Source organism: Macrosteles quadrilineatus, unplaced genomic scaffold, assembly GCF_028750875.1.
Source record: "Macrosteles quadrilineatus isolate MER2022 unplaced genomic scaffold, UCM_ALF_1.0 Scaffold_3__2_contigs__length_128488019, whole genome shotgun sequence".
Classification (NCBI taxonomy): domain Eukaryota; kingdom Metazoa; phylum Arthropoda; class Insecta; order Hemiptera; family Cicadellidae; genus Macrosteles; species Macrosteles quadrilineatus.
The window spans coordinates 24,561,136-24,583,821 of NW_026542596.1; the positions used below are offsets into that span (position 1 = coordinate 24,561,136).

At 33.8% G+C, this 22,686-nt stretch overlaps 1 protein-coding gene across 1 annotated transcript in view; it reads right to left on the reverse strand.

Moving 5' to 3' along the window:
* Window positions 1-20,685, reverse strand: part of LOC128989648 (potassium voltage-gated channel subfamily KQT member 1-like) — a 126,345-nt gene extending 105,660 nt beyond the window's left edge. The window contains exon 1 of the mRNA XM_054411610.1: window positions 20,590-20,685. The gene's annotated coding sequence lies outside the window, so the exon portion shown is untranslated. The remainder of the gene's footprint in view (window positions 1-20,589) is intronic.
* Between the last annotated feature and the right edge of the window lie 2,001 nt (window positions 20,686-22,686).

Below are 22,686 nucleotides of genomic sequence, written 5' to 3' on the forward strand. Positions count from 1 at the left end.
TCGTATTTCTCCATAAGATTAACATGGGAAACAAAAATTGTTATGAAACTCCAGCTGTTGTCAGAAGTTAAAAGTGAGAAGAAGAACATATGTTAATTCTAAACATTCAATAAGTTTGCTAATACAGTTTGCTACAAACATTTACTGACTTGGTTGAAATGGAATATTACTATTTGAATTTGGGTTAGTGTAAATATTACAATGGAAAAAAGCGAGAGAGCCTGGATAAATTGATATAATACTGTTATGTACATCTTGAGTATTTCCATAATCTTTTGGTCTTTTGATCTTCTAAAGTCATCAGAAATTATGACCGCTAATCCTTTTAAAATAACGCTTCTAATACTTAGCAACTGCTCGAATTCGTGCAACAGGGACACTAGTAATTATTAATTAGTGTGTTATTACTTTTGTAATATTCTGTGTTTGCATGTTAAATGTAAGAAAAAACATCGTAATTGTAATTTTTCCTTTTAAAATAAAAGAGTGTTTTTTATTCCTTTATTTCTGCATAAAACTATAATTAATTTATAGGTAGTTGTTGAAGCGTAGGTAAACATACAGGCGCTCTTTTCACGCAGATCAAGTACAATATCAGGAGATCAATCAATATTGCAAAATATCTGCGGTGAAAAGGTTAACCAATGAAATGTAACTGTTTACAGCTGAATGTCCGTTAATTTAAAACTCTATTACTTTCCTTGTACATCAATTTTACAAAGCAGCAAAACAACAGTGAATCTTAAAAGCCCAAGGTAAAAATCAGTTTGAGAAAAAAATTCATTTAATAAAAAAAAAACTCTCAAGAAAATCTCTTGCTAGTTCCTTAACAACATCTACATATATGGTAAATTAACAACTTGTGATTATTTGTGCTCTATTGCAAATCAAATGAATTTAGTCCTCAATACTGTGATTAAAATCGTTATAGTGTTATGTTTTTCGAAATGAAGGAATATCTCAATAAAAGAATGCAGCAATTCAATCCACGCGTAACCTAGTACTGTATTCTTTTATCGGATTACATGTTTCGATACTATTGCAGCGTTATCCGATCATAATAGTTTCGTTTTTAATCATACAAATTATCGTTTGATATTTATTGGGTGTTAGGTGTCATTGTACGACACAACCATTTTCCTAAATGATCCACAATAATGGTGCAAAATTATCGTAATAGCATGCAATACCGTTTGTAACGTATAGAATCACCGTATTGTTGATGTGTGAACTATGATAGACTGATGTGTAAACCGACGCTCTCTTTGTTTTGAGGGTGCGGTCAAAAGTTTGTCACTGTGGCTTCATATCCTTCCTCAATATGTTGTATTCATCAACTTTCACCTATTTGGTCATTCTCACCTGTGTTGGTATTATAGTCTACCTATAATACCAGCGACATAAAAAACGTGTTTGTACTGCAATATGCTTGTAGATCGCTCAGCTTGGCTGTTAACTTTCGGTCAGCTATTATAAACTATTTTTAATCAAGAATACCCCCCGCCGCAGCAAACCTGCAAACTAAGCGAATTTCAACTTGTCCGATTACATATTTACTAAAATATTTCCATAAATAAGACATATTATTTATTCCCATTTTAAAATAACATTATAGATTTAACGAGTGCTTAGGTTTGCTTTGTAAGAATAACATGGGAATTTTAAATTTGCACTTTTTTTTAATTTTCTCCGTAACCATTAAGCATACAACAATGCTTCAATATACTAAATTATTTATTTTTTAAGCTCTACAGAATGGTTGGGAAAGAAATTCCAAAATTTTATGTTTTTAGGGTCAAAAATGGGAAAAACCTATTTTCATCCCATAAAACCCCCTATAAACCCCCGTTCCCATGGTCCGATCATGCTGGTTCGCGAACTTGTTCAAATAAATGTAGGCTTACATGTTTATACCAAATTTATACACATATATATATATATTCATATATGGATCTGAACGGATGGTGTTTTTGGCCTCTGGGGACCTCAAAACGAAAAAGTAAATCAGTCCTGGGTCCAGGTCTTACCATGAGACCTACGGCAATAGCTTATTCCCTATATGGGAAATTCGATAAAAATGGGTGACACCTTTTTATACCAATGGGCCATCTATTTATGGCAGTTGATCTACAGTTAGCATAGTCAAAGAAAGATCTCAAATGCTGGTAGGCCTACAGTATATAAAATAAACTCGAAAAGAATACTACAGTTGGTGAACTTAAGAATCTACATTGTAGATGGAATGTGTATAGTAATTCAAAATCAGAGTTCATGGTTGCACACGGATTCATTTAGACTAGAGGTCGTCCAGTGGTCGAAACTCGACCAAAAATATTTAATGTACAGACTTCTTTATTTTCATTCCACACTTTGAATAGAACATGTGATTGGAGTTTCTTCCATTTGTTTTGATTTTCTGTTTATATTTCGTTGTTATTTCGTCACCAGCATGGCAACTCATAATATCCATGTTAAATTTTTCAAAATTTTAAATTCATTTTTCGTGCTTATTTTTGAGCCTATTTTAATTTATAAAGGGATTCTGCACACCTACAGGAAAATAGCTTTCTAACAGTATGCGTAGATTTTCCCTACGATGCACACGAGCTGAGAAAAAAAGGTTTTAAAGAAACATGCTTGCCTATTAATATATAGATAGATAGATTATGATCAGTATGATCCATCGTACGACACAGACAGTGTGTGTTTGACAAATCACTTTTACATTGCAGAACGTGTAAACGGCAATTATTCCGTCTCATTTCTCAATGCCTAACGCGGTGTAAACAATGATTGGATGGTCGCGTGACTCTGGTTACCATCCCGACCCGAATGGCTTTCGACATGAGATCCTGACTCTTCAGATCTTGGGTGGCTTACACCACACACATTGTACACCGGCGTTGGATAGCATTTTCATTCTTCGCGTTTAATATAGTCACAAAGACGTGAACTTGGCTTTTATAAGTTATATAGCAATAGTGATAAACTATATACACGCATTCATGGATCTGTGGGGAAAGTGAAACATTTACTTCAGAAAACGAGATTAGATTTTACATTTTTAGATTAAGTGAGGATTTGTTGTGTGTGTGTGTGTGTATGTTGCCAGTCGTCCGTGGAAACACGATTACGATAGCTCCTGTAATAGTCTTCGACATTTTCTTGATTTGTTTATGGTACTTTTGTATTCGGTAACATTGATTTAAAAGGTGTCTGTACTTCATTGTTGGTATTTTAAATTATTAATGAAAACAATCTCAAATCACTTTGTCACAGCAAACCTATGTGCTCATTAGGTTAATTCAATTCGTATTTCCATGGATCTAAGTTGAAGTTTTTCTTCAAATGTGAACACAAATCCAATTATTATAAAGTGTGAGTTAGTATTACTAATAGTGAAATACCAATAAATCCTCTATTATTTTTACTCTTAGTTTTTTTTCTATTTTTAACTAAATGTAGTATGAAAGATATAAGAATTTTTTAATGCTTGTGAGGTAGTGGAAATTTGTGTTTCTTGATAAAATTATATAGCCTAGTTAACACGATATCTAAAGCATACTATCTGGCAAGGGGAGGAGACACCTTTTGGTAATTAGCAAGGTTAATTGAAACAAACGAGGGTGATTATCTAGTAGCATCTGATAAACATGAAGCTTTCCAGGAAGATGATAATTCTCTCCGTAATTTTTTGTCATTTAATTTAATTTTTCTTGTGCTCTGTCATAAAATTCGTACGATAAAATAACATTATTTTAACGATAGACATAAAGCATTCGACTGAATCACCGTCGTTACATTAATCCTGCAAACTAAGTGAATTTATTATTTTATTTATTATGCGTACGTTGTTATCAAATGAAACACGTTTCTTTAATTTTAAGATAGATATTTTCGAAGTCCGGAAGTATAAGGGTGAAGAAGATGAACCTACACATACAAGAGCCATGGATATTTTTTAATTATTTTTCTCTGAACAGAAGAATAGTCCAAAAACCAAATAAGTACATAAAATAATTTAGAAAATTCCACACTATTTCATACTTTATTTCGATATTGTTTGTTATGTCAGGAGCGTGGTATACCTGAGTTTTTGTATTTATCTTAAAAAAGGTAGCCGATTGTCATGGGAGAGCTGACATTCATTGTAATGCAAAGTCTATTTTAAAGACTGGTTATAGAAACAAACACTCACATTTTTAAAATGAGACAGACTTGTTTGAATTACACCGGATATTTGGAGTTGATAAGGCAAGGTCTCCTTTGACTCAACAATCTATTTTTATCTTTGGTTCTCTAAATTCAGTTCACAATTTAAAATTAAGGTAGAAACACAGGTATCGATAGGTTTATGAGTTTAGACATTATTTCGATTATCAATTCACTCGATGCATCAAATAAATCTACAAGAGGTGAGAGATGATCAATATTAGTAAGAACTGTGGATACAAAAACAAACTCCAATCAATTTTTTTTTGTTCTTACAGTTTGTATTTTTGTGATATTCTTGCCTCTAGATATATTACTTCTATTAAATTATTATCCATGGCCAATACTACAAACCTGTTAATTTATTTAGCACTATTATAGAACAATAGATATACCAAAACAGATATATCAGGGATAAAAAAAATAAAATAGATATATGCAGAGAAATATACCAAGAGCAGCTTAACACTCTCATGGTTGTTTTTGTAAATTAAATTATTCATTTACATACACTTTACAGGGTGTGGCCAAAGGATGGTCGCATGAAACTGTAGATAAGATCAACAGCTTCATACATTGTTCATTCAGTAGAAATAATTACTTAAATACTTAAAACTAACACTAAAACTAATACTTAATTACTTAAAATTTTAATAACAAGTTAATGCCCTGCTATCTAAATGTTGAGAGTGAAAGAATAAGTATTTAGGTTTGTATGTATTGGGGCGTGGTATATTATAGTAAATTTATAGGCCCAAGATTGCTAAAAATAATAAATATATTAGTGAAAATTAGCAAGGGGAAAAGATTGAATGAATGTAACGTTGCCAGATTGAATAAAATACCGTTAAAGATCAATTATAAAAGATTCTGATAATCAGGACAATGCCTCCAATTTTTAATTTTATCTTCGGGAAACGGAGAACCGGCCACCTCTGGCCCTAATCCGCATATAGAAGTTAGTTTGGTTATGTTAAGTTAGATTATATAAATATGGCCCCTGAATTTACGACCAGTGGCCGGGACCCCTACACCACAGACAATATAATACTTTAATGTTTTATAATATAAATTATAATATTATTTTATAATAATAGTTTAATGGTTTCTGTTGTCTGTGCCTACACATGGCGAGCAAATTAATCGTACTTCAAATACGTAGCACCTCCAAAATACGTAACATATTTTTATCGGGCTTGAAATACTATGATAAAGTTTTCAACCTATGTTTGTGTCGAATGTACATCCATGCACTAGTGATTTTCATTGAATACTTAATTCTCCAAATTAACGACGTAGGACACATGTGAGGCTTTAGCTCTTTTGACACCTTGGTCACCGATAGAGTAAAAAATAATATTTGGTAGGACTACTATATTTGTACATATTGCTTAAAATTTATGATTGAAAAGTTGGATTTTTTAAAGTTTTATGTACCGATAATGTTTACAGACTATTGGGGTATGATCATTACAACGATCAGTGGCAGCGGAAGTAGCTTTTCCCAGGGAAAGATATTGCTACCCTACGAATAAATGTTCTGGAATGAGGAGTGAAATATGTATACAGTACTGTTATAAATAGTGTATAGAACTGGAATATATTCATAATATTGTTGTGTATCTACTAGTATAATATGCAGTGTAGATCGAAAACCCATCGATCTACATCGTCTGCAATGAACAATGGGAAATGTTTTTACATTTGAATTGCATACATTGCTGTGCCAGTCCTCTTCCTAATAGAAGAGTTGGTATTGCTCACTTGATCCTCATCAGCTCTTCACTTTTAATTTAACAAAACCTATGTTGATTTTGAATCTTCCTTGCAGGATGATAGCTATGAATGTATAAATCTGTATAGTCTGAAGTAAGCCATTGTGGCATAAGTGGAAGAAAAATTTTATATTAAATATCAATCTTTGCTTACACTAAGCTATACAATACGCGTTGACATCTTGACAACTACAGTACCAATTATCTTAATGTGTTATCGACATTTATGCCTAAATATCTCATGAAAATGTACGTGTAAATCGTAGAACTTCATAATTGTGTTAGTAGCAGCAGTCTTATCAATTGTTTCATTTACACTTGGTTAGTTTTGTATTTTTAAAGGATAAATAGCGTTGTTTATTAAGACTTAGGTCGTACGAAATTATAGCTGGACTACCTAAATCAAAGGGTATTTAAAAGAGGAGAGCAGTCTTATTGATTTGATTTTCACTCCACTAAAAGACGTGAAATCAATTTTAAACTCTCTTTTTTTTGTCTGTGATATTTTTACAAAAAACTATTCAATTACTATAATATAATATGGTAAATATAGTTTAAATTATGTTCTTTCTATAACGGAATATATGAAATAAGAGAAGGAACTGTTAATAAATCGGAAAAAATTGTAAAATTATCCTTTGTCTAAATGAAGGCACTTTGTCGTTGTCAAAGACTTGTGATGGCTGCGACTGAGTGGTCGAAAAATTAGTAAATCTTGCAGCATATTTAGCTAACGACATACTTGAGAGCGTATTTATCTTTCTTAAGGATTCGCCGATATTTTTTTACTTTCTCCCCCAATACCATAGTATATATGGAGAAAGTATTGTTTTCGTCAAAATTTTCGAGTTTGAGTTTTGAGTGGATATATTCGTTTTGGGTCCCCCTGGAATACGTTTTCGTGTTTTCGAAGTGATGTCTGTGTGTGTGTGGGTGTGTGTCTGTGTGTGATGGTGTATCTGGATGTGTACAGAGCTAGAGACTTATTATTAGTGTTAGAGAATTATTTGCCTGTGGTCCGATTTCGATGAAATTTGGTATGTAGGTTCTAATCCATGGTATCTCCAGGCATTTTTTCAGTTTTTTTGAAATTTTTATTTTTAATGGGGATTTTCCCATAAAAACCCATAAAAAACTGGAAAATCGGATTTTCTAAAAAATGGCCCGAACGATTTTGATAAAAATTTAGTATTTTGTAGCCCATTAAATTCTGAATAAAATGGTACAAATCCCATTTCTGTAAAAATTACGGTTCAAAAGTTATGGTCGAATATGTCATTTTCCCATAAAAACCCCATAAAATGACGAAAAATAGGATTTTAGAAAAAATCCGGGTTTGATTTAACATAGTATGTTATGGTCCTTACAATTTTGATAGTTTTTTAAATTTTTCAGAATTTTTTATTTTTAATGGGGATTTTCCATGAAAATGGAAAAATAGGATTTTCCCAAAAATGGCAAGAACGATTTTGATAAAAATTTAGTATGTTATAGTCCTTTAAATTCTGAACAAAATTGTTCAAATCCCATTTCCGTATATTTACTCTCACCGCTTACACATGATAAAGGTTGTTGACAAACTTATGGGAGAAAGTATGTGTCAGAATGCTGATACCGTTTATTCTTAAACCTCTTACTATATTTTTCTAAATGGAATTTATTATGTTAAGGGCTAGTTTTAAAATATAAACATCAACTTTTCATGTGTGACGAGTCAGTCCATTCACCCAATTATTGAAAAATAATTACACGTCTTTCAAAATAATTAATAGTAAAATTTCAGCATTTCTAATTGCATTTAGATTAAGAAGTAACTCACACTGTTTTATTTCATTTCATTAGATTATAATATCCGTATTCAATAATTGTGTACATTGTACATTGAATTGTGTCAATATTCTTATCCTAGTTAATACAGTTAAGATAATTTTGTATTCTTTTTTTCAATTTGGTGCTGATAGTAGTGTTTAAATTATTTGGAAGAAAATGTAAGAACCTTCTTCTGGAACAGTTGGTCTTTTTATTTGATAAGAAAAAATTGTTTCGACTATTATCTCATAGGGCTTTTCCTCTTGTATGGCGCGTTATCCGGTTATCTTTTTTTAGCAATGAGAGCAGTTTCAAAAATGTATTGGACAAAGACCGTTAGTATTTTTTTTATGAATTTTAACTTTTTACCCGTCATTGGTTTTAATGCCCTTTGCTGTAATTTTAGGACTTGAGTACGGTAAGATTTTCTTTGTTGTAGCTTTATATATAGATATACCGTATAAAATCTGGCTATGGATAAGATAATTATATATCTATGAGTAAAGTTATGCAAACTTTTAGTTTGTATCCTTTCTTACCAACTTCGCGATTTTTTTAGAAATACCTCACTAAAATTAAGCTAGTTTTTAGTGCATATTTTTCAAAATGGTCAACAGTTTGAGAATGACTATTGAGCAATTTTAGTAACTTTTAAACTTAAACGTAGTCACATATCAGCGCTTCAAAGAAGAATATTTTCCTCAGTTTAACCAACTTTTTATAGGTGTAAATATGTAAATTATAAAGACAAAAATTATTATTGTAATACCCCAGACGTTACTACTACAGATAGTTTTATCGCTACGATTATATGATACTCTCCGTAAACAATAGTTGTTTATTTTATTGATTTGTCCAGTAGGGTACTGAACCTCCCTCTTCCCCATACAAAGCTCTAAACCGGCCCCTTCAACCCCCTGACCACCCCTCGTGAGCGCCGGTGGAACTGTAAAGGGTTTCAATTGTTGTGCATAACACTCGCCGTTGGTAACATTTACGACCAACCTGTTAATGTTTCTTCGGCGGCGAGGCGACGTTTTATTTTATTATCCTGGATGTTTGTCTTCCCGAGGTACTGTTTACTGCATGAATAATCTGACACACTTCACCGCTATACACTATTTAGGAATAGCGTGATAAATAAAAACCACACCAAACAGAAAAACTATAAACTTAAAACTATTATATAGTATACAACTTATAGCATTCGAGAAAAACCGTTGGTACATATAAACAAATGGGAAGTACGGCTGAAAAAAAAAACTATTTTCAGTTATTATCAACATTACTTACTTCAAACTATTTTGTAGAAAGTCTGACCTGTTATTTTTAATCGTACAACATGTAGCCCCCTATGATAACTTTTTCTATCCAATAGTACGACCTATCCCATAAGTTGTACGCCAATTAGTCTATTATATTGAATTGGTAAATTAGTCTGATTATTTTACATCGAAAATGACAATCCTATAGTCATCCTATGGTCCCGATCTGTCCCGACAACGAATGCTCAAAAAAAGATATAGAAGGAAATTTCAAGAAGACAATATCTGACTCCGTAACGTTACAGTAAAAATCCATAACTGGAGTACAAAATGTTGTGAAACAGATCTATGATCGATGATTTGCTGGTTCTCTAATAGATAGTCAGTGCTATCCTATTGGTTTCTTGATAGACAAACCTACTGTGAAACTCAAGTTTCAGACCAGCATCGGTATTATCACATCGCTAAAATCTAATAATCATTTAGATAGATTCAAACCATTGACTATATCTATATATATAGACTATATATATTGACTATATATATAGTCAATGTTCAAACTCAAGTCTTCAGTGCAAGAGCCTCGAACTCGCCAAAACTAGTTAACACAATAGTCGCTGCATCCTTCTAGTTACATTACTCTGGCCACACTGCCAGAAATTAAATTATGCTTCGTTTAAAAACCCCGACAATAACTTTGTGGAAAATAGAAATGGCAAAAATGGCTAGAAGTTATGTGTGATAGTCAACCTATAAAACGTCGTTTGTTCACACCACCCACGAAACCCGTGCGGGTCAATGACACAAACATCATCGTTCACTGTATATTACAGCCTCAATTTTATCGATTGGCAAAAGAAACAGTATGACATGCATGAATCTGAAACACGTAATTGTGCAAACATCGGTATTTGAGAAAAAAAACAGTCGTATGACACGCATTAATCTGAAACACGTAATTGTGGAAACAGCGGTATTTGCAAAAGAAACAGTCGTATGACACGCATAAATCTGAAACACGTAATTGTGGAAACAGCGGTATTTGCAAAAGAAACAGTCGTATGACACGCATAAATCTGAAACACATAATTGTGGAAACAGCGGTACTTGCAAAAGAAACAGTCGTATGACACGCATAAATCTGAAACACGTAATTTTGGAAACAGCGGTATTGGCAAAAGTGTCGTTCAATTTGTGTAAAAGGTACAATTATAAAGCTTAACGCAGGATTAAAATATTCATTCGTCACACAAACGGGTATAATTTTATGTAAAACATAAAAGAGTGCTATGGTGTTCCCTTGTAAATGGGCGTGGTTGGACAACTGTTTGAATATTTCAATACTTGCACGTCATGTAGCCTTCATAGTGAACGTGCTAGAACATTGTCTCCTCTAAATTGATAATTATGATCGATCTTTGTTGGTTTGTTTGTCAAAGTTTGTAAATTGTGTATTCTCTTTAGTACCGTCAGCTGCATACAATGTCCAAGAAATGTGTGGCCTATTTATTTTACGCAAGATACGGTTGACTTTGATGCGCGAACAAAGTTCGAGGAAATTTTAATTGAACCTTAGAATAGATTTGTGTAGGAATTAAAAACTCGTTGGGATATAACACATCTCATTGATTTTGACGTGTTTTATCATTTTACAAGCCATACGTTTAAAAATTAGAACAAACAAAAATGTAATGGAGATATGTATTAATGTGCAGGTTTAAACGTTAAGGATCAAACGTTGTACATTTTTACAGAACCGATTCTAACGTTGATACCAAGACTTAGAATATAATGAAGATATTGAAAGTACAAAAGTGGATTTAATAACCCCAACGCCTATATAACGTAGGCTACTGCTTAAATCAGGGAACAGGGCCGGTGAATGATATTGCGAAAAAATACCACTAAATAAAATCATTACGAATCAAAAATACAGTATATATAAAGGTTGATATTTAACAGTGTAACTCATACTCCATTTCCACCTCACACTGTACAGTGTGCACTACTCCTTCCCTATTCCTACTACCTCTTAAAATCATATTAGAATACGGCATAAACTTTTTTTCTAAAATATTTTGCTGCATATTCCTTGGTGGCGGGGGACGAAACTTTAAACATTTATTTTTCCTGTGAATTAACACATTGTTTAACTTGTATTGCCATGAAACGTCCATCTTTAATCCTTTATACTAAACTCCTTTTTAGAAACCTTGTTAACAGCCAAATTCAAATAAAACCTGGTTCAGCTTTGAGCTGGCAGACATTAACATCATTCAACCATATGTTAACTCCCGCTTCAGTTCATCTATCTGAACGTTACTGAATTAAATGGGAGATCAGAAACTGTTGTACACCATACGTAAATCCGTTTCTACGACCAATCACCGAACCTATACTATATAACAGCCACTACAGTATAAATCCCACCCGTGGGGACTTGTTGTCGGTTGGCAGAGTCGTTGGCGTCGGTCCGTTTGATGAAGTTATCGGGTCAAACATGTCTCGTAAACACATCGTCAGTGTTTACACCAGCTTTGTACTGGCTGCTAAATATACCGGACCGCAGTGTCTCAAGTCAAATTGGGTGATACTGCTTGCTGGCAATTGCTGGTGCTTTATACGTCTTGCTACAGCTATCGGATCGAAGATGTCCAAAATAAATCAGCAACTTTTACTTCCGCTTTAATACGGTTGCTAATATACAGGGTGATTTATATAAGTGTGCCAGCCGTTTTATTCGAAAACTATAAGAGATATCAAAAAAAAGTTAAATGGTAAGTGCCTTGGATTTTGTATTTAAAAAATTGTAGTCAAGTCAAAAAATTTATTTTAGCCGCCATTTTTCCAATATTGCCGCCAACTTTGATTTTTCTTATGGAACACCCTGTATTTTATGATGTATTCTGGTAGAAAATGTAATTTTAAGACGATTTCATTCTTGTGATTATTTTCATAAACCTAACCGTTTCAAAGATAATAATGGTTAAAGTTTTGATAAAGGCCTAAGCAAGCATGCCAGCTGTTTTATTCGAAAACCATTCAAAATTTCACAACTTTAACCATTATTATCTTTAAACGGTTAGGTTTATGAAAAAAATCACAAGAATAAAATTGTCTTAAAATTACATTTTCTACCAGAATACATCATAAAATACAGGGTGTTCCATAAGAAAAATCAAAGTTGGCGGCCATATTGGAAAAATGGCGGCTAAAATTATGTTTTCAACATTACTACAATTTTTTAAATAAAAAGTCCAAGGCACTTACCATTTAACCTTTTTTGATATCTCTTATGGTTTTCGAATAAAACGGCTGGCACACTTATATCAATCACCCTGTATGCAGGACCGCAGTTTCATGTGTATCCGTGGCACTACAACTGACTTCTTGCTACTACGTGTTACAACTTGCTACTGCTCCCGACTTCTTGTACATACTTGTAAATACTGCTTGCTACCTTTAATACTTTGATGCTTTTCATTGAAATGACCATACAAAGTAGGTATTTTAAGTCAAGTATGAGTTAAGTGGAGATTAGTGTAGGATGAGTGGCGCGATCTTGTAGTCTTGTTAGTGACTAAGGCCGACATATTAATTAGGCACAGCTGTTAATTAATAGCCCATAATGGCAACCTAGAATTTATAGTAGAATCCGAACTACATTTTTGCCTTGGTATAAGCGAATTGGTCTAATTATCAGGATAGTACTGCGGATAGTTGTAGTACTCACTAGTGCGGACGTTAATCCACACCAGGGAGTATTCAATCCACTGTGCATGCCTATAAATATCCTCAATTCTTGACCTCCTAGTAGCTGGATTACAGGACGACGCCACCGTCCCAGTCAATGATACAATACCTTAAGCGTGCTACTGCTCTCTACTACTTGTTTGCTACTGCTTGCTACCACTCCTAAATACTTACTTACTACTGCTTGTTACTGCTTGTTACTTCCACTTGGATACTACACCTTACAGCTTGCTACTGCCTAATACTGGTTTATAAAGCTAGTTACTTAGATTGCTCACTAATGCTTGCCAGAGCTTTCTATCGCCATTGAGTAAACATACCACAGTTTTCTACTGCATAAAACGGATTGCAAATAATTACAAAAATCAATTTTAGATTCAAATCTCCGAGCACAAAGTCTCAAATCATACATATCCAAGGTCATAGATAGGTTAGAGTCCAATTTTAATAACTTTTTTATATTTTTGCCATGGTATTCTTTGAGTTTTGTCATATTGGGAAAGTAACTTCACGTTTAGACCACTTTAATGTTATTTATCAAATAAATTACTGCATAGACAAATAGAATAAATATTTGTCTAATGGTGACTGTTAGATGAGTATTGTTCACTATTGATTTTTTAGTACGGACGTTGGTTTTTAAATCTACCACATAAATACAATTTACAAAAAAGATTTCCCACATTTGAATCATGTATAATATTGAGGTTTGTAAGCATTGAAGAGGAGCCTGTTTAATATTTTTATCCTAATCGTTATCGATGGTTTACAGAAATAAAATATTATTGGTAAATATCCGCTACTAACAAGTCCTGTGAAAGTTTAATGGAACTAATACCGACATATTAATATTTGGCGTAATATCTAATGCCACATATCTCAGTCAGATAGTTCACCGTGATTTCATGACATTTATATTTAATTGACTTGAGAACATGACAGCTTATAAGGAAGGATATTGTAGAATGGAGGGACGGGAAAGTAGGGAGAGGGAGAGAAGGGATGCCGCCATTATGGTAATTAGGAACGGTTTATTAAATCCCTAAAATTAGGAGATCTTCGCCCCTAGTCAGCTGACAGACAAACCTAAACCTATCAGTTCAACTAAAATACTTGTTGTCCTTGTGGAATCTGAGTGAGCTTTATGTGTTAATAGTTTCAAACACATCAAAGTTATATACACTTAAGATCTTATAATATTAAATAATGTAAAACTGTGGATGTTTTAGCGAATTTCCCATATAGGGAATAAGCTATTACCGTAGTACTCATGGTAAGACCTGGACCCGGGACCGATTTACTTTTTCGTTTTGAGGTCCCTAGAGACCAAAAACACGATCCGTTCAAATTCATATATATATATATATATTTATATATGTGTCCGTTAGCGCGATAACTCGAGCAAAAATCATCCGATTTTGATGAAATTTGGTACAAACGTGTAAACCTACGTTTATTTGAACGAGTTCGCAAACCAGCATGATCGGACCATGGGAACGGGGGTTTATGGGGGGTTTTATGGGGCAAAAATTGGTTTTTCCCATTTTTGACCCTAAAAACTTTAAATTTAGCATTTTATTTCCAAACCATTTTGTAGAGCCTAAAAAAACAAATGATTTAGTATAGCGTTATTATGCGCCTAATGGTTACGGAGAAAATTCCAAAAAACTGTAAATTTAAAATTCCCATGTTATTCTTATGGAGAATAAGTAAACTGTAGTAGTTTGCTTGTTTATGATCAAATTTGGAAAATGCATTCATTTGATACTAAGCTATTAACATTTTACAAAAAAAAAACACCTTTTTACCCTCCCTGTTGCAGCAAACCTAAGTACTCGTTAAACTAATGTTACCTATTTAAATAGGGAATAAATGAGATATTTTTAAGGAGACATTTTAGTGTAAATCCAATGAGGCAAATGGAAATTCGCTTAGTCTGCAGGTTTGCTGCGGCGGGGGTATTTAGTATTTCACATTGATATTTAAGTGAAAACTACAACTGGAACGTTGAGCTGATATATTGCAAAAATACAGCCTATAGACCGCGGATGGACATACGTTCTGGCTTATTAATTCACTCTGCGTTGTCAAAAACTTCCACTACAACAATGGGTACAGTTGTCAAACAATAGTAATCATCGATCGTTCATTATCGACCAGCGCTACATGCAAGACCACGCGTCTGAGAAGTTAAAATGTTTCTGGATTTCACTGAATGACAGCGAGCAAATTATATTCATTCACATTGGATATCCTAAGTGTGAATTGAAATGCCCTAATGGTGGTCAATGACTAAGAATATCCCCTTATTCAAATCACGGTGGCAACTAAAATAATGAACAATACTACAAGACGTGGGCTATTTGTGTAGATCGAATAATTTGTAGCCATCATTGTTTAATATTACATTTTTACCATTATTAACAAAACAAAACAAATACAATTTGCTATCACAGCCTTATGCTTATATAAATATGCAAATATGTAGACTACCATCATTAACATCAAACAATGTTGAAGCTTTATTTTCAACTGAATGATTGACAAACCAAAAAATCTTTCATAAGCAGTTTGACAGATAGAATGTTCCATGGTACATCAATATGTATGTACTCTATGGACTCCAAAACCGATCGACAGATTGTAATGAAACTTTCAGGCATTATTGGGCATTATTCAAGAATGGATAGTGTGAGGTTTGGTGCAGATCCGTCAAAAGGGTTCTCCCTGGGGGATCCACCCCAGAGGGTTTTGAGGGGTCCAATGTCATATTTTTGGGACTACAATGTTTACAAATAAATATAATTTAAAATCAGATGTTTACTTTCACCAACTGTTTTTTTATGTTTGAATAATCACAACATTCTGTATTAGTCGTGCTTTGAAATAGTGCCACACTGTTTCCACAGAATGCAGCACAGAAAACTATTTTACTTTTGGATAGGTCCAAATATATTAAACCACAGTTGCAGCACACCCGTACACTCGACAACGTTTAAACAACACTTTTATTTATAGTAGAGAACGAATTGCCATTTAAAATAATAAGCGCACCGGTTGACACTGCTAGTCAAGAAGATATAAATAGTAGAATAAATAAATAAACACTGGCCGATTTTGAAATGATAAGACGAGGGTACTCATGTGCAAATTGCGCATTTCAATAGAGTTCAAAACTTAATTCCAATGCAAAAATAACAACGCAATGCCCTTTGACTATTCAAAAATAGATCTACACCACGAGGAATAAAGAGTGACTTATCTAAAGAGTTGCCTACTTAAATATTTTCTATAAACTGTATCGTCTGTATCTTGTTAACAATCTGACAGTGGTTAAACTTTCAAACCGAATTATCAGTTGTTATATTATAATTCGCATTGAAACCGTTATAAACAAAGTTGGGCAGCAACACTGGATCTTTTGAAAGTGAACTCTAGTAATAACGTAAACGCAAGGGGCGAAGCCCAAGGAAATTACTTTTTGTCACCATTCAAGCAGGTGCGCTGGAACCTAAGATATAAAATTATCAATTATCAATTATCAATTATCATTTAGTTAAGATGGGGACGCCACTATGTGCGTATTTTAACCCAAATATGAGTGAAGGATGAGTGTAGGATGAGTGGCGCGATCTTGTAGTCTTGTTAGTGACTAAGGTCGACATGTTCCTTAGACACAGCTGTTAATTAATAGCCCATACAGCTAATGGCAACTAAGGGACCTACAGTTTATAGTGGAATCCGAACCACATTTTTCCTTGTAATTTACGAATTGGTCTAATTATCAGGATAGTACTGCGGATAGTCGTAGTACTCACTAGTGCGGACGTTAATCCACACCAGGGAGCATCGCATCAAATGACACCTTAATCGTAAATATCGCTTAAGTAGGATAGCTGAAAGGGGATGTAGCAGAGACACCCCTTATACACAATTTAAGTACATCAATTTTAAAGTTGTATTAACGGTAGGAATATTATCAAGATTTACATTTGGTAATCATTTTTCATTAATAAGATAGGTCCACTAGGGTCAGTAACTTTCAACAATAGCTATGCTAATCTCTCAAACCAATCATTAAACAATGTAGAACCTGTCAAAGTTACTTGGTTTTGTTGCAACAGTTGTAATGTAGACTATACAATCTACGTATTCTCAGGGATTAACACTTTCTAGCGCCATGCTGTATGGTTAATACGTTTGCTCTGTGAAAGTGTATTTCCATTTAGCGTTTGAATGAGGTTACTTGTTTAGGCCTATTTAGTTGTTTTACATTAGCGGAAAACTTGTCTTGAAGAAATATTGATCAATCAATCATTTAGATACTGTAAATCTTAATTAATTTTATTTATGGTTTACAAGATGGCGTCCAAAGTACTAGTTCCCGAAAAAGTTTGTTGTGCATTAACGCGAGGGTTATACATCTTGAACAATTAACCCTAGAATGACCTTTGAATATTATAAGTTGGTCTGGCAGCCATCGTCTTTGAAAACGAAAACGAACTAATGTAAACGTACACATCTCTGTAGTGTGGTTCCTTTTGATTGTTCGACTGTATAATATTTGAGAATTTTATAGTACTAATAAATGTTACTCAAACCCAGAGTACGCCGATCTGCCTTAAATATTTCGCCGGAGTATAAAAACAGCGCACGCTAAGTTTCCATCGAACAAGAAACCGCTGATTTAAATCGTAAGCCTAATTTATACAGAATAATAAAACAACAAGATCATTTTCCAACAAGATCCTTCGCTTTAAGATAATAGGTACCCCGATTTCTCCCGATATCGGTGTGGAGTTTCTAATGGCAAAAATGTGAAGGCGCCATCTAGGCAATTTTGATGCTGAAATAATTTAGCTGCACCAGTTTTGCAGGCGCTGTTGGCAGCTGTTTCCATACAGGCAAAAAAAAGTGATAGTGCTGCACCCTGTTGGTAAATCTTATAAAATCAGCCGTTCATTGTAAACACCTTAATTGAGTAACAGCTGGTCTACACATTGCTTGATTTCATTTTATTTTAAAAATAAATCATTTGTTTTTACATTTAAGGGGTCAAATGTAAAAATAAATTTAAAAAAAATAAACTTAGCAATGTGTAGACCAGCTGTTACTCAATTGCTATGGTGGTTAAAATAAACAGCTGATTTCTATTATGTCTTTATGTAATCTTTGTTATTTGTTTGCTCTATTATTGTTTCGAGTAACTTTGACACATGAATGACCAAAAATTATTGACTTTAATGGGGGATTAGAAGTAAAAACAAGTTTTTTTTTCAAAAAATTGTTACAAAAGTTATGTATTTTTCAACGTAGAATCCAATTCTGTAATCAAAACTGGTAATTTACTTTAAAAAAAGTCAACTTCAGGTCTGAAAAAGCCACTTCCGGTGTGATTTTGGATTTGAAATTATCACCATTTGGTAGACCGTGCCCAATTTAGCTAGTTCTGTATTATTTTTTGTTTGGAAGAAAAGGTTTCCATCGTTTTGAAAGGGGTGTACGGGTGGTTTTGGACACCCGGTATATTAACAACAAAAAAAAAAGAAACTCTTCGACGAATACTCAAATCTGTTCAGTTAATCTGACAATATTCCTCCACAAATAATATCAAGTAGGTACTGTTAACTTGTTCTATAAGATGTAATTTAAAACCCACAAGCAAAAAACTGTAATATGTCCAACACTATTTTGAACCCAATACAACCGTAACAACAGTACTTTAGATATAAATTTGATCACGATTCATTCATAAGCCGGAACCAAATGCGTGTAAGTATTCTGTTGCTAGGCGACGCTCCACGCATAGACATATCAAAACATTGTTGCTCAGGTGATATCTCCTTAATACCCTTGTTCTAACTATAGGAGTTAGGATAGACTATTGCATATATGTGTACATGCACATAAATCCAATAGTTGATCGATAGATTTACATAAAAGGATGGTAAACTTTCGATTAGTATATAAATCTTTAAGCTATGTGAGTCCAAGGAATAAATTGTGCTCTATTGACATGGGTGTACTAAGTTAGAAATCATAACCAGGCATTTCTAACGAGTAATTTATGACAACCAATGTTTGCCAATATTTCTTATCGCTAATGTGTGCTAACAACCAGATAGGTGCAAAAGTTTGCAGTTTATACGTTTTTTTCATATAAATCTGTATTAGATTCATTTTTGTCACATATCAAGTAAAATACCCGATTGTATTAAAAACATAGAAAACTTTACAGACACAGTTATATAGAAATTGATGTGCAAACAATTTCAACTACAGTATGTACCTACTGTTACAGCCATTTGTTTATTTGTACAACCAAGTTTATAGACAGTACGTTTAAAACGACAAAAGATCATTATAATATTTTTGATGGTATTTACTGCCAATTCATTGCTTACAAGAAATGCAAAAGAGTATATCTAGTTAATTTACAAGAAAGTGTTTAAATTTATAAGAGAATCCATTGTATAAATGTGTTTTGTCTCCTACTATAACCCTTCCATAATTTTTGTCATCGTGAACTATGATACTAGTCAAAATCGAATCTTATATATTAAAAAAATTTGGTTTTTCTTTTCCGAGTTCGTTTGGCTCTTCTACCCGACCGATTTTCACGATTGAGGTCTCAAATTGAAGGTATGCACGCACAGATTTGCCATCAAGCATCGGCATATATTTATCTATAGTCTCACTCGACATATACGTAAACGAAATTTGCTCCCCATGTATTTCTTATGGGAGTTAAATTTGGGTTTTCTTTGCCGAGTTCGTTTGGCTCTTCTACCCAACCGAGTTTCATGATTGAGGTCTCCAATTGTAGGTAAACACGCACAGATTTGCCATCAAGCATCGGCACATATTTATCTATAATACCACTCGGCATATACGTAAACGAAATTTGCCCCCCATGTATTTCTTATGGGAGTTAAATTTGGTTTTTCTTTGCCGAGTTCGTTTGGCTCTTCTACCCGACTGACTTTCATGATTGAGGCCTCTAATTGAAGGTATGCACGCACAGATTTGCCATCAAGCATCGGCATATAATTATCTATAATCTCACTCGGTGTATGCATAAACGAAATTTGCCCCCCATGTATTTCTTATGGGAGTTAAATTTGGTTTTTCTTTTCCGAGTTTGTTAGGCTCTTCTACCCCACCGATTTTCATGATTGAGGTCTCAAATTGAAGGCATGCATGCCAAGTTTTAACAAAAAACATCGGTAAATATTTTCCTTCTATATTACTCAATCAAAACATATAATTTTATTTTTTTTCTAATTCTTACATCAATTTAAGATGTACCTTCACCGGATATATTTGTATAATCCTATATATTTTAGTCTAAGAACCTTTAATGAAATACTGGCTTTCATTTAAGCTATTAGTTATTCAAATCGGAGGAGTTTCAAGCAAATGCAAGGTGAAAAACCAACATAAAAATTATTTTTAATAAGGGTTTTATATGATTTAATATATATAGCCTAATAGCTCCAATATTGTACATGTTTTTCTATATGTTTTGGACTCAAAACAATCAGTAAATTATATGCTTTAATTTGAGCTACTGATCGTTTGAATCAGTTAAGCTCAAGATACTGTATTACTCAATAAAAAATCGTAAATTTCATTATTTCTTGGATATTATATTTATTTTGACGCTGCATAGCAGCATGGGTCCTCTAGTTTTAACTTAAACAATGTTTTTAATTAAAGTCAAACTACAAAACAACAGGTTATGCAAGGTAAAATAAAAAAGATTTGTCACTTACCTCAATGAAAACTTAATTCGAGAGACTCCGTTAATCACAAGTTACTAAAATCCCTTTAGTTATAGAACTTTCACTCGACTTTTAGAAGCGTACCTAATATACCTTGTCTGAAGACCGGCCGCACACAACTGACTAACTGATAATCCACAGCAAGAGAAACGACCTCAGACCTCAGTTGCTGTTGATTGTTGCGGCGACACTGGCGCTGAGAGTCGGCCAAACTGCAAACTAACACGACGCCAATTTTATAAAGACCATTGTAATGTTTTATCGCTAGTAGCGTAGTAGCTGTAGCATTGGCTACGTTGTATATATATAATAGTCAATGAGTGTAGTCTATTACTATTGACTTTGCAGTCAATGCTATTACCAAAATAAACCATAATGAACATGAGGTTGCGGTTACACGTATTTGTTATTTCCAAGCAGACTTAAGGCGTTATTTTTCATGAAAACGGTTTTTAAAAAAACCTGATTTCCACATACAAGGTAAGTTTAAGAAACAGTATCATCATGAAATATACAGGGTGTCCCACGTAAGGTGTCTCAAATTGATTTCGGAAAAACTGAATGAATGAATGAATGAATTATTTCTTTATTCCAACAAATTACGGTATTTACAAAATATGTACACAAATATTTAAAGGAAGAACAAAAACATAAGTGAATTTAAAAGAATAAAATTAAATAAACCTTTACATTACATCTATTGTAAAAAAAAAAAACGTACATGTTAATATGGAATAAGCCGACATGGGCAGCGAGCCTGTGCGTCGACTGCAGTTGCTTCCAAACATACATTATTTATCAAATGCAATAAATAAATAAATAACAGGAGAAATGATGAGGTGAAAAAATGATGTGATGAAGTTACAAGAAAAAAAAAATTAAAATTGTGAAATGAATGGCTACGTGAAAAAATATTAGGTGGCATAACTAAGTTTAAATAAAAATAAATAAAATGTAATAGTGACAGGAATTCTACGGCTTCGAAAGTGTGTCTAGAGGGGAGAAGTGGGCGGCGGATAGTGAGTCAGGGTACAATGGTCAGGTCGCACGTCGTGTCAGGAGCGTCTGTGTCTGTAATCAGCTGCGATGATAAGCTCAGCCTCGTCCCCGCCTAGACCAAGCAACCACTCATTGACACGGCGTTTGAATATGTTTAAAGTGGGGGAGTCAAAGAGAAACTGCTTGACGTACAAGGATGAAATAATATAGTATACTATCTGACCCGGCGAACTTCGTATCGCCTAAGTTATAGGTTTCCCCTAAGACAGACCGATGGAAAGAAAGTACCGTTACGTTTAATTTTCAAGATGATCTCGTTCGCGTCGCTCAATCACGTCCTGGTTGAAGTTCGTTCGCTACGCTCACTCACCTTTGGGTTGGAGCTCGTTCGCTACGCTCACTCACCTTTAGGTTGGAGCTCGTTCGCTGCGCTCACTCACCTTTTGGTTGCAAATTAGCTGTTGTCATAAATGTAAAAGAAATAATAGTGCTGCACCCTGTTGGTAATCCTTGTAACTTTAATGCTATTGAACATCATAGAACAGAACCAACTTGTTTAATTGAAACAGCTGTCAAGATTCATTAATTCCATTTCTCATAAGGTTAACATGGGAAACTCCAGAGCCACTGGGGCGGAGCCCTTTTAAGAATTTCGAAACGGGAAATAGTTTACGTCCGATTCGCATACCTACAGAATTTACACACCAAATTTCATAACGATCGGTGAAGTCGTTCCGGAGGAGTTTGCAGACAAACACTGTGACACGAGAATTTTATATATTAGATTTCATTACTAGGGCCTAAAGTGACTCTTTTTTACCCGAGGTCAAGTTTTACGATCGAGGCGAAGCCGAGGTCGGAAAATGATTGAGGGTTGAAAAGTCACTTTTTGCCCGTGTGGTGAACTGTATTTTTCGTCATATTGCATCATTAATTAACAAACAAATCTAGAAAACGAAATAATTTTATGTAAAGATAACCTCTCAAAACAACTTCTAGCTTGTTTTCAATTCTGCTAATGCAAATTAGCAAACTGTTTAGTAAGTGATTCAATCATTTCGTCTATTACGATTGTGTTACAGTACATTA